This window comes from Phasianus colchicus, chromosome 1, assembly GCF_987193195.1.
Source record: "Phasianus colchicus chromosome 1, bPhaCol1.hap1.1, whole genome shotgun sequence".
Classification (NCBI taxonomy): domain Eukaryota; kingdom Metazoa; phylum Chordata; class Aves; order Galliformes; family Phasianidae; genus Phasianus; species Phasianus colchicus.
In genome coordinates this window covers 101,180,598-101,193,162 of record NC_143436.1, presented here as the reverse complement: position 1 = coordinate 101,193,162, position 12,565 = coordinate 101,180,598, and the positions used below count along the sequence as shown (strand labels likewise).

Below are 12,565 nucleotides of genomic sequence, written 5' to 3'. Positions count from 1 at the left end.
TTATAAACATATGAGATGAAGCCAAGGCAGCATTTTCAAAGAATGGAAAATATTACACTGAAGAGGAAACTGAAAGAGTGTAGAGAGTTGTCCTGTGTGGATTTTTATATTCTGAATTCTCTACAATAGAATCTACAGCAGCTGTCACCAAAAGGGAATCCTACAATGGCTAGAAAGCATAAGAGCTGTTGAGGTGTCTGCAGATTATTTGAATGAATTTCACTGAGGACTTTCTGAAGGACTTTCTAGAAGAAAGGACTTTTGCTTTAATTTTAACAGAGTCTGTGATAGGAAAAGAATCTTTTGTGTGTAGCACAGAAAATCAAATATTAAGTTAGAGTGAGATATTTAATAGCTACCAAACTTCTGTAAAATCATAATTACAAAACATTTTGAACACTGAGACAGCTAAAGAAAGGTAAGGGAAAGATGTCTATGTAGAAGTATGCACATAAACTGCAAAATCAAATAACCACTTCAGAGAATCAGTACAGAATATTTTAGTGCAGCTTGTTTCCCCTTAGACATGCAGAACCAGGTAAACTGGCTGAAATTTTAAAGAATAACTTATGCATCTATCTACCTTCCTGTTGTCATTCAGATAATCTGCAGTTGTCTTTATTCTGACAAATGGATTCACCCATGTTCTTTCACCCTATTTTTGTTCTCTCCTTAATTTTGTTCCTCTCCTTAATTTAGTCTTCCATATTCCTTACAGTCTGCTCAACTAACAGCTAATAAAATGGAGCAATTATTTTTGTTTGTAAACCACCTCTGCTTTTCTGTTACTAAAAGTATCTCACTATGTTATATACAGAATATTATCATACTTTGTCATCCTACTGTGATTACTTCAACCACGGTGCTTTTCGCTGTTGAAAGGCTCTCTGTTTTTCTCACCCAACTGCAGCTCTTATGTATGGGATAAATATGAGGCCATTTCTCCTTTCAAGTTCTGAGAAAGGAAAACAAAGTGCCTACTCTCCTTCCATTCCAATTCAAAAGATTTTTCTTTTGAATGTGCAAATCTGGCACTTGCTTCCACTATAGTTCTTTGCCATGAACAAAGTACTGATCTGATTATACCAGTTTCGAATCACTAGAGCAGAGTAGCAAAGTAGCAAATGGTCTTTTTGACACAAGCAGTTTCAACTGAATAAAACTGTTTACCTAAAAGCTTTCTGGTCTAAACTGTTTTTCTCCCCTTGTTTTGTTTTATTTTATATTATTTTATTTTATTTTAATCCTAAAGCTGAAAAAATATTCTTTTGCAAATTCTAGAATTGACTTGGAAGTACCTTGATACACTACTTGGAAATACCAGCTCTGAGATCTCAGGACACTATTTCCCCTACAGTCTAAATTCCTCTATAGACTAAATTTCTGCAGACAAAATTGTCCAACAATAAATTGTATTTCCTGTTATCCTTTTCAATTCTTGTTAAGCTACTCAAATGCAGGTTGAGATGCCCAAGTGTGCAGCATAGCCTGGGGAGATGTTGGGCTTTGTTGGGAATTTAAGCAGCCTCGTTGATTTTGGAGGTGAGTATATTAAATATTTGAGAAATGCTTGACCTGAATTTTTTTTTAATCATTAATTTAGGCACCTGCATGAATAATCTATTCAGTTGCCTCAATTTAATCATGACAAACCTTCAATAACCTCTTCTGAATAATGAGTAACTTCTGTACAAGTTTTCCTGAGGAGTAGAGATAGATCTGAAATGTCCTCAGGATATTTTCACAACCTGAGGGCTGAAAATTTTTTTAAAAAGGAAACTCAGACTTTGAAGAATATATTTTCAGCCACTTCACAACAAATTCATAAACAATTCATTAACTATCTTCCCCAGTCCAAGGACTATTCTCCTGTTTGACTGGATCCTAACAGCTAAACATCACGTTTCCAAGATGGTTTGGGATAAGCTGTCCCAGAGATTCATAGGTCATAGATGTTCACAAGCCCTTCTCATCATCTTCACTGCCTTGAAACATTTTATTTTTCAAAGATACAACTACTACCAAGTGATTGACCTTGGCTGACCAGATTTTCTTCCCTCATTTTTCCTTTCTAGTACTGATCAATGCATAACTTCTGTTTCAATCATCTATAACTAGTTTAAGAACACAGAGAATGAAATATAAACTATAAGAGAGGAAATCTTATTAATTAATTATTTAATCTTATATTAAATCTCCTGCTAGAATGTAATGAAGAAAATGGATATTAGGCAAGATCCCCTCTTGATGGAGATTTTTTTTCAGCTCTATAAGAGTGAACAAGCAATGAAAACATATATCTATTTCAAGTCTGGTATAATAAGCTTTGTAAAAAATGCAAAACGCAGATTATTTCAAACTGTATTATGATTTTATTATATATTTTGTATCAATAGCATGTTTAAGTTGGTATCCTAAATCATATTTTGCATGCTTACTTTCATGAATATGTTGAGACTATTTCATAGGAGACTCTCATTCTAGAAAAAAAAATCCCACAGGGTAGTCTTTCTGATAGTGTCATGGGAGATGAACAGAAGATAAATAACAGAACAGGCTTCCTCAGTTCAGAGGATAGTTAAACTTGCTCCTTTTCTGATCTCTCCAAGTGTGTTTGGTCTTTTCCTCTCATCTTTGGGTGATTCTCCAACTCTCAGCTCTCCACTCAAACTGGTTTATGTGTTTCCCAGAAGGGAACAGCAGAGCCATGAAGAGCATTTGCTTAATATTTGTATTCAATGTCTCATAGTTTAGTGGTACTTATTATGAAAGGATCAGCCCTCTCAAGAGGAATAAAATGAAACTGTTACCCTCTCAAGTGAAAAATCAAGTGCACAGATCAAAATGTTCTACTAACACAGATATTTGTGGCTCTATTTTATTACAGCTACAGTATTTCCCACTCACAATTTATGATATATCCATAACCCCCTACACTTTATACTTCAGGCACCATACCAGCAGGACTGGAAAAATAATTAATTGCATAGTGCTATTTGGATATGAAAGTCAGTTCTGTTATCTTCTAAAAAGGTTTAATTGTGATCATTTATAAAAGACCATTTATGTTGCAATTTACAATGAGTTTGTAGTTCTTTACTGATTTGGTACGCTTTATTGCTGAATATTCAATACTTTTGTGAAATTTTGACACAACTGAGCCATTGAAGAGCGCTCTCATACATCTAATCACATGCATTTCTTCATTGCAAGATCACACACTTTTATATTACTATAAAGATAAGGTGCTCATACATAGATCACAAAAGAGAGCAATAGAATGGCCTTTTTTGAGGAAACCCAATTATAGCCTCATGATTTCTAGTCTGAAGCATAATTTTAAATTTAATTAATAGATACCTAGATGTTTGGCACTTCGGATGAAAGGAAACTTTGATAAGTTGAAACCTGAACACATCTAATTATACTATGACCTGTCAGTCCTATTTGCTCTTCCACACCTGGCTCCTGTCACAAATATCCCATATAGTTGTGTCTTACCCACATGTTGTTATTTACCCCACATGCTTTATAAGTTTCTGATTCACCTTGCTACAAATTTGAATTTGCACTGAATTTTATGATGCATTTTGAAAATAAAAGATTTTAAGTAGTACACTGCAATTTTTTGTTCAGACTGAACTGACAAAAACCGTGATCCCTAGAAATATGAAATATATCACTGTCCTATGGCCTAAATTTTTAAAAAGGATTTGATTTTATGATATTTCTGCCATTATAGATAAAATAAAAACAGATTTACAATGCCATGGTATTTTATTAGGGAATTATGAAAACAATTTTACGATGCTCAGTTTGTAGGTGAGTACATTCCTAAGTGTTATTACAACTCAGCAAGCAGAGTACGCATTCTCACTCCAAAGATCAGTGTTATTAAAAAGACAACTGGGAACACTTTCCAAAAGCTGCCAGTATCCCTGCTACAGGCTTTCATCAATAGGTGTTCTGGTTGTAATCTCCCATTTTTTGTAACTACCAGTTTCTTTGTACTGCAGTGTTTCCCTTCCCAGCAGGCTCAGATCCTTGAGGAAGGCTGCAGCCACACCAGCCCTAGATCAAGGCACTCCAGTATCCCAACAGCTGCATTTATGGACCAGACAGCTGTGTGGGCCTGCAGCCTTTCCTCAGCACAGCGCCTGAGAGGCTGCAGACACAATGGCCGCTCCTGGCTTCTGCTCAGCTGACTTCTAAATCAAAGCCCTGTGATGGGGTCTGGCTTAAAGCTCTCCACAACAGGCAGCCCAGCATTGGCACTTCTGCAAGTGAAGCCACCCAGATGTTAAAACAGCTCTCAATACTGAAATCCTAAGCAAGAGTTTCCTGTGCTGGAATAAGCCACCACTTGCACTTTATATAACAAATAAAAGAGAATACTGACAGTGCTCACATGATAATTTTGACTTACTAGGTTCTTTGGCTGTGTTTTGTAGTTCCTTGGGAAGTTAAACAGCTACATAAAACCAAAACATAACAGCTAGCCTAGAAAAAAAAAAAAAAAAAAAAAATCATCTGCTTGCAGAGAGCTGTTTGATTTGTCTGTGGTTTCAGAAAGGTAGTACCAATGATCCAGAGAGCTACCATAACATTTTTACATGCCTTGGCATCCCATCAGTAAGAATATTATCTACAAGACATTCCTTTGTGTTCTGACCAAATGATATACAGGCTACAGAGATGCAATGTGATAATCAACCTGCTACAAACAGTTCTACTACATTAGCAGTGCTTTTATTCTAATTAAATGCCTGAACAAAAAAGTTAGCAAGTGTATTATCATTGGCAAGAAATGCCCAGCCTTCATTCAACTGGCTAGTTTTAATGACAGACTGAGACTCTCATACTGAATTCTGAAGCAGCAATCCATCTACAGCATTTATTAGATCCCTGAAAGCATACAGATTAAAAGAAATCAACAACTGAAACTGAGCACAAGGCTGTATAATGAACTCAATATGGCTCATACTCATTGGGCCACCTATGTGACTTGAGTCTTTTCCAAATGCATTAGTACAAAATACTCCAGCCATTTGTTCAGACTCCAGAAGCCTGTAAAAGGTCTTGGATCTTTTGCCAGGTTCCAGAAACCTGTAAATACTGTGACTGTTTTGTTTTCTTACGTGGATTGATTCTTACAGTTTCTGCATTGCTCTATCTCCATTTTAAAAGGCTCATTAATATTCAGAAAAGGAGGGGAAAAAATAGGACAGAAGCATTTTCTCTTGACAAATTCTGATGGATCCATCTAGTCCATTCCATTCATTTAAATGTCTTAGTCTCCAGTGTTTAAGGAAATTAATGTTACCTGTTTTTTTTCACATGGTCTGTGTCAGCTTAGGCATCCCATATACTGCAAAAACCTTAGCTGAAAGGAAAAGGGAAGGAAACAAACTTGCTCATATCTCCTAATCAGATGAAAAAAAAAAAAAAAAAAAAAACACGACCAAAACACCAACACTATGTAGTACTGAACTGGATATTAATATGATATACAAGCAGCTATGTAGGTTTCTGGTTATGTTGTCCTACAGACACTATTCTTTAACAATTTCATCAAAAGACACAGGTCTGTGGTCTTTTAAGTGAATATGATGCTTTCATACTTTAAGGTTTCAGAATTTATTAAAATACTTTATCCTTTAGAACATAGGTTTTTCAGAAAGGAACGCCTCCTATTTATTTCCATGGAAAGTAGAAAAGGTACAGAGCTCAGCTCAGAAAAGGTACAAACTCTCAGCTACTTTTCAATATGGTCACCACCATAAGCAACACTTTTTTTGCCAATGAGGATCAAGAGCCTGCATGCCACACTCATAAAAATTTTCACCAGCAGAGGTGACCCACTGTTTCAAAGTTGTTATGATGGTGTCATTGTAAGAAAAATGTTGTCAACACAGTCCATTCTCCATCTCATGTCACTAGAGGAAGCGTGAGGGTGTTACATGGTTGAAACATTAATAAAAGTAATGGTTGGAAGAGTAGTAAAATCATGAATTTTTAATAGCTGATGCTGCAGTTTTATGTGACCTAACTTAGACTTAAGTCAACAAATCAAAGTAATTTGCATTTTCACCTCCAGTCAGCCAGCAAAGGTATATAGCATTGCCAGTTTCAGATCTACTGTGGCGACTGTTTACATAAATTTAAGAAAAAAAGTGAAAACAATAAACTTCCTCTTGCTTGATAAAGAAGGTAAATATTGAAGGGATTTCATTAATTTTCTCAAGAGTGAATTGAGAAAATTGAAGAATTTAAGTGATGAAAGAGAAATATCATTTGCGAATTGTCATGTAGGGGAAATTTATTTGAAACCCCGGAATGCACTATTATTGTGTGTAATGAAAAGCAAAATAAGAATCTAATCACAGTAACTTAAGACAGATCCTAAATGCCACCAGTGAGATCTGCAAGATTGCTTTGAGAATCAAGCCTGAAGCATACAAACAAGGTAATTTTCAACTTTTTAGATCTCTGATTTCTGCAAAACTCCACTTTAAAGATTTCTCTCTGAGTGATCAAAATTCCTTATTTACCAACAAATCATCTGCTGCAGACAGATAAAATGTAACATTAGTTGTAATTACAGCTTTGAAAGATTCATTTAGACACTTGAGCACAAAGGCTGGCAATGGACTCATTATTTATGCTGCAGCAGATCATTTCTGGTTTGGGGAAGTTCACTGGTAGGTCACTGAATACAGGTGGTATGAATAATTTACATTTTTTATAGGTAGAGGAAGAAATAGCTTGTGCTATAGTTAAAATTCATGTTAAACAAAGGGGTCTTTGAAAATTTAATTTGATTTATTACATCTATCAAAAATTTTAAACTGTAATTCCTTTCAACATTCAAAAGCATAAATTTGATTAAATTCCTAAAGGCACTTTTAGTCCCTGTTACCTAATTCCAAGCCAATATCTTTTGTATTTACAATTCAGCTAATCAGATATGAGATGCGACTTCACCTGTAAGCATTTCCTAAAAAATAAAATTAAAAAAGAAATTGTTGATACAGAATGAATAGAATAAACAGCACTGGAAAAATGCTAGTTTTTTGCTAATACAATTTAAAAATAATTCATAACTTGGTTGTGTTCAGGTGAAAGGCCTCAAACCTCTTCTCAAATATGCAAGTGCAACTCCATTGACTTCACTGGGACTTATGCTTGTATATATGAAGGCAGAGGTGGGTCACAAGGAGCTGTGCCAGATAAAGTATTCCAAAGATTGAAGAGAGGTACTCAATTAGATGAGAAAAATAAAATTAAAAATCACAAATATTAAGTAAACCTGTGCTTTCTTGCATTAAAACCAACCAACCAACCAACCAACCAACCAACTAGAGACAGTGAGACAGAAGCCAAATCATTAATGTTTTTCACTGAACTGAGAAAATACTGTTATTTCTTGTCATTCGTAATTCCCTTAAAATACTACATTCACCAGGATTTATATCCTAGGATAATTTCCTTCCCATAAGCCATATGTCTTCATACGTTAATAACACTCAGATGATTTGTTTTAAAGTTTCTGAGAGATACATGTTCCAATAGCTTGCTGCTTTTACAGGAGTGCTTTGGGAAATGTGGGGGAAAGGAGTGGGCAGGATAATTCAGAATAACTAATAGGTAGAATAAAATATAGATCATACTTGAGTAACATACTATATATAGCTAGTTGGTTGTGAAGTTGGTAATAGTAATTCTCCAATTCTGCTTGCCTACAGGTGATGAAAAGTGATATGAATCTGTGCAAACCCACAAGAAGAGTTGGCATATCTGCTGCCACTAAGGTTAATTGAAGTTGCAAATGTTAAGAAAGCCTATGGAGACATTGGAGTAAACTGCAGACTTAAAAAGATTCACTGACTGTATTATCAAAGCAAATGCAAGCCTAGGTAATCACATGACATGATTGCAAATAGTCCAGGGACATATTTTTTCCTTTTTGGCAATTATACATACGTAGTGAGTCTTATCCTTTCTGTATCTTTCTAAAAGTTTGCATGTAAAAATAGAAACTTCTCTGGGCCATTAGTACAGAAATCACCTATATCATAATAATATGTAGCAATTGATATTGCTTCCATTTTTTACTTGATTAGTCAAGTACTTTGTCAAAGCATGATTGCTCTTTTTACACCTATTCTTTATTTTGACACATTTTTCAGTGGCTGCTTTTGAGATTGATGTCTGTGAGAAAGTTCTGATGTTTTTAGCATTCCTTCCTGTTTGCAATTTTTACAGTGTAAATCTTCAGTAAGTTTGGCAGAAGTGCTCTATGGAGTAACTTCAAATACTGGAGCTGTTGCTTTTTTTCTATGGATATAACCTGTTTAACTCTGTTCTCTCCTAAATCTATTATAACTAGTAAGGGTAAAGAAGATTTAAATTCCTGTGGGAAGTGATCTAACATTTCTGTGTGAACACTTTTAAACTCTGTGATTAAAAGTTCTGGTTCAGAATTTGCAACATTTCACTTTCGCTTGTAGAGCACTGCATGTGTGTTTAATGTTTAATATAGTTAAGCAAAAGACAAGGACTTTGCCCCAGTCACTGAGATTCTGAGTCTGCAGCTGTATCCTTAGGAACAGCTCTTTGTTCCTCTGGGAAGACCTTCTGAGATTGACAGGTCTCTCTGCAGGTAAGGTGGTCCAGATAAAAGATCAGAATTAGTACTGAGGGGCAGTAGTAAACTTGTAAACATGGAAAGTAAGTTTTATGTTTCAACCTAGAAAAGCACAGTCATAACTGTAGATGGATTCAAATGTGTGCTCCTACACATTACACAATTAACCAAGCAGAAATAGGAAATGGGAATAGGATGTGACAAGAATTAAAAACAAACAAACGAATAAAAAAAAGAAAAAAATAGCAATAAAATACAGAAGTACATAATAGCAGAATGACGAAGGAGAAAAGGAAGTAATGAGGACTTCAAAAGGAACTTGTAAATTAGAATGGGATAAAAATAAGAAGGAACATCTGAAGTTCACTGTTATGGAAAAAACCTTGAAGGATACAGAAGCTTTCCTGGCTGAAATATCTAAGAATAAACATATAGACAGAAACTTACTGAACATGACAAATATTCTTTTTTTTCTGAGAGAAAGAAATAGAATATAGGCTTTTAATGTTTTCCGGACTGAGTATCATATTTCAATAGCAAGACTCTCTATTAGCAGATTGTCTCCTAGTCATGATCATGCTGTTTCCCTTTATAGGAGCTCATAAGAAAGAAATATAGAAAGAAATATATATGAAGTTAATGGGGCTTTAATACACATGAAAGGACAGGCAGAAGTCACAAACAAAAGGAAGATGCAGTATACAGAAAGTATAGTTTGTATAGATTACGCAGCGTCGTTCATAAATTAGATAACTGAGCAGGTTTTCCTTCTCAGTGACTTTTGAGCTTTGTTCACAATCATAACATGGCAATATTTTAGGTGAAACTGTATTGATTGCATTCTCCACCCAAATACTGTAATTCAAGAGCTATTTTTTTGCATTTCATTGAGTTGTGGCATGCCACTCTTTCTCCTTTGTTAGACTCTGTTTTCAGTATAGAACTTTACACCAAACAAGTAAATATTAATAGCAACTAACTGGAGACACTTTCTCAAATTTCTACCCATTATATTTTGGTTTTGGAATGTGATGCTTGCTTTGGTTGTCTGACAACCACTCAGCTAATGGCAAAATACTGAAGACTGGGATTTGTTTAGTCCTTAGTGAAAAGTTTTATGAAAAAAGTATAATATCATCCCTAAAGCTGGTTCAATCCACTCTATTTCATTACTTTACACTTTAGAAGAACATAAAAAGACCCACTAAAGCAACAATAAATTTCTCAGAAGTTCTTTCCATGGCAAAAACAAACAAACAAACAACAACCCTCAAAATCTAAGTTCCTAAGCACCTTTAGTTTTTTTAATTGTCAATAACAATTTTCTAGCCCAAATCAGGATAGACTTAGAAAACCTTATCAGTGGATATCAAGGTAGTGGCTGATTCATTAAAAGATGACATATAAATATAGTTTCTATCAGATGAATTCGAAACCTTTCTGGAAGTTTAAGTCTTACTGCTTCTCTGCAGAGGCAAAGCCGACTGCTCAATCCTGAATCTAGTTTGTTCAATTTTGGTACATCCAAATGGTCTCTGGAAATACAGCTCTCTGAGAACACTTGACCAGTCCTTCAAGGAATATGTGTCTGGACACTTCAGCTGAGACTATGTTTATAGCAGAATGCTATAGCAAAAATCAAAATGTTGACAAACTAATACGATCCCTCCTACTCCTTCAAGCCTGAGAAGGACCACAGATATGTCCCCTGATGGCAATGACTGCACACCATGAGTAGACATGGAAATGTAGGAGGAAGGAACATTCTAGATTGAGGTAGGAATAATTTTTTATTCATAATCTTTTTATCTCCTGCAACAGATAATAATTAAAAGCACTTGAAATGTGAAATTGTGAAATACAGAATATTAAATGAGATTTTATTTCTAATGATAGTTCTTATTTCTGCATTTTGCAACCTCTCTCAGTCTTTCAGAACATCGTGTGGATTGTTCTAATAGTGCACTTCAGCATGAAAGATAAGTTGAATGAGCTTATTAGAAATACTCATTGTTGTAACTGAAATCTGATACTAGTACCTTTCAGGTAAAATGAAACAAGTACAGAAACAGGAGGGAAATGAAGTAGTATATCAGAAAAAGTGAACTAACTCACCATAACTCATAGCATTGCAATGAAAATAACCGCATAAACTGTCTTGTAAAAGTAGTAGAAAAAGATCTTAATGCCCAGATATGCCACTTACGTTCAGTGAGAGTACTGGTCATGTATAAACTGAGAACTGGAAAACTAATGAGAAAGATGTGCTGGTTAAACTGAACCACTGGCGTGTTAAGATTGATGACTAAAACTAAATGAAGAAACATTTAGAAAAGCTTCTTAATAGTAAGATCTATTACACTGTAGAAATACATCTCAAGAGAAGTGATGGAAACCCATTGCTTGAGTCATGTGCATTCGTGCTTGGACAAGACAGTGGAGAATGTACTGAGGAATAATCCTGCACTGGCAGGGGTCAAGGAATGGACTAAGTGATTTAACAAGGCTTTTCCAGCACTTTTTGTTGTTGTTTTTGGCAGCAGGTTTATCAAAACAAAAAAGTTATTCAGATGTATTACCTTGCAAAATTCCTAGTTTTTTTTATTGTTGTTGTTCTGCATTGAAACTGTTAGATAGAGTTACATACTACCAAGGTCAAGGCATTGAATGCCTTTTTGACCTTAGCATCTACTGATAAGATTTGCCCTCAGAAATCCCAAATCCCTGAGACCTGAGAAAAAGTCAAGAGCAAGGAAGACTTAGGGAATATTAGGGAACATTTAAGCAACCTGAATGTACATAAATTGCTAAGACTGGTTGGGATTCACCTGTGACTGCTGAAGGCTGATGTTAGCGGGAGGCCATTCAATAATCTATGTAAGTTTGCAGCAATTGAGGAAAGTTCCTCAGGTCTGAAAAAAAAGCAAATTTCACCCTTATCTTCAAGAAGGGCCAGATGAACTACAGGCTGGTAAGCTTCAGCCTGAGAAAGTAAAAGGAAATACAGTCCTTGAAATTATTTCCAAACATGTGAAAGTCAAGGAGATGACTGGGAACAGTTGGAATGGATTTATGAAGGAGAAAGTAATCATGCCCAGCCAACCCGATAGCTTTCTATGATGAAATTACTTGCTTGATGGGTGTGTGGAGAATGGTGGATGTTGTTTACCTTGATTTTAACACGGCTTTTGACTCTGACAAAAGACAAAATGATGAAGTATAAAAATAGATAGTTGCTCAGTGATGTGGACTGAAAACTGTTTTAACTGTTAGACTTAAGAGGCTGTGATCAGTGGCAAAAAGTCCAGTTGAAAGCCAGACATGGAGGTGTATCCCAAGCGTAGACACTTGCGCCAATACTTTTTAACGTCTTCATTGAAGACCTGGATAATGGGGCAGAATGCATCCTCAGACAATATGCATGTCATGCAAAACCTGGAGGAGTGCCTGATAGATCAGAAGGTTGTGTTGCCCTTTAATGGAACCTTAACAGACTGCAGGAATGAGCTAATGGGAGCATCATGCAGTTTCAACAAAAAACAATGTAAAGTCTTGGGGAGGATTAACCCCATACACAACTACATACTTGGGACCAACTGGACACAGTCCTAGTCTTCTTGCTCCAGGTGGCCCTAATTGACCAGGGAAGTAGGACGAGATGACTTCAGATGTTCCTCCAACCATAACCACTCTGTGATTCCATGAACTGGCTGGAAGCAGCTTTGCAGAAAAGGAGTTCTGGTGGGTACCAAATTGACTATGAACTAGCAATATGTCTTTGGAGCAAAGGTAGCCAACAGTCTCTTTGCCTGTGTAAGAGAAAGACTCAACAGCAGGTAGAGTAAGATGATTCTTCCTCTCTGCTTAGCTATGGTGAGACACCGTGGAGTGCTGGTTCTAGTGCTGGGTTCTTGGTTA

At 35.8% G+C, this 12,565-nt stretch overlaps 1 long non-coding RNA gene across 1 annotated transcript; it reads left to right on the top strand.

Annotated features, from left to right (window-relative positions):
* Window positions 1-8,588: 8,588 nt before the first annotated feature.
* Window positions 8,589-12,358, top strand: LOC149919908 (uncharacterized). The gene is made up of 3 exons (XR_016463753.1): window positions 8,589-8,662; window positions 10,330-10,423; window positions 12,274-12,358. It is a non-coding gene; the product is annotated as an uncharacterized LOC149919908 (long non-coding RNA).
* The last annotated feature ends 207 nt before the right edge of the window (window positions 12,359-12,565 follow it).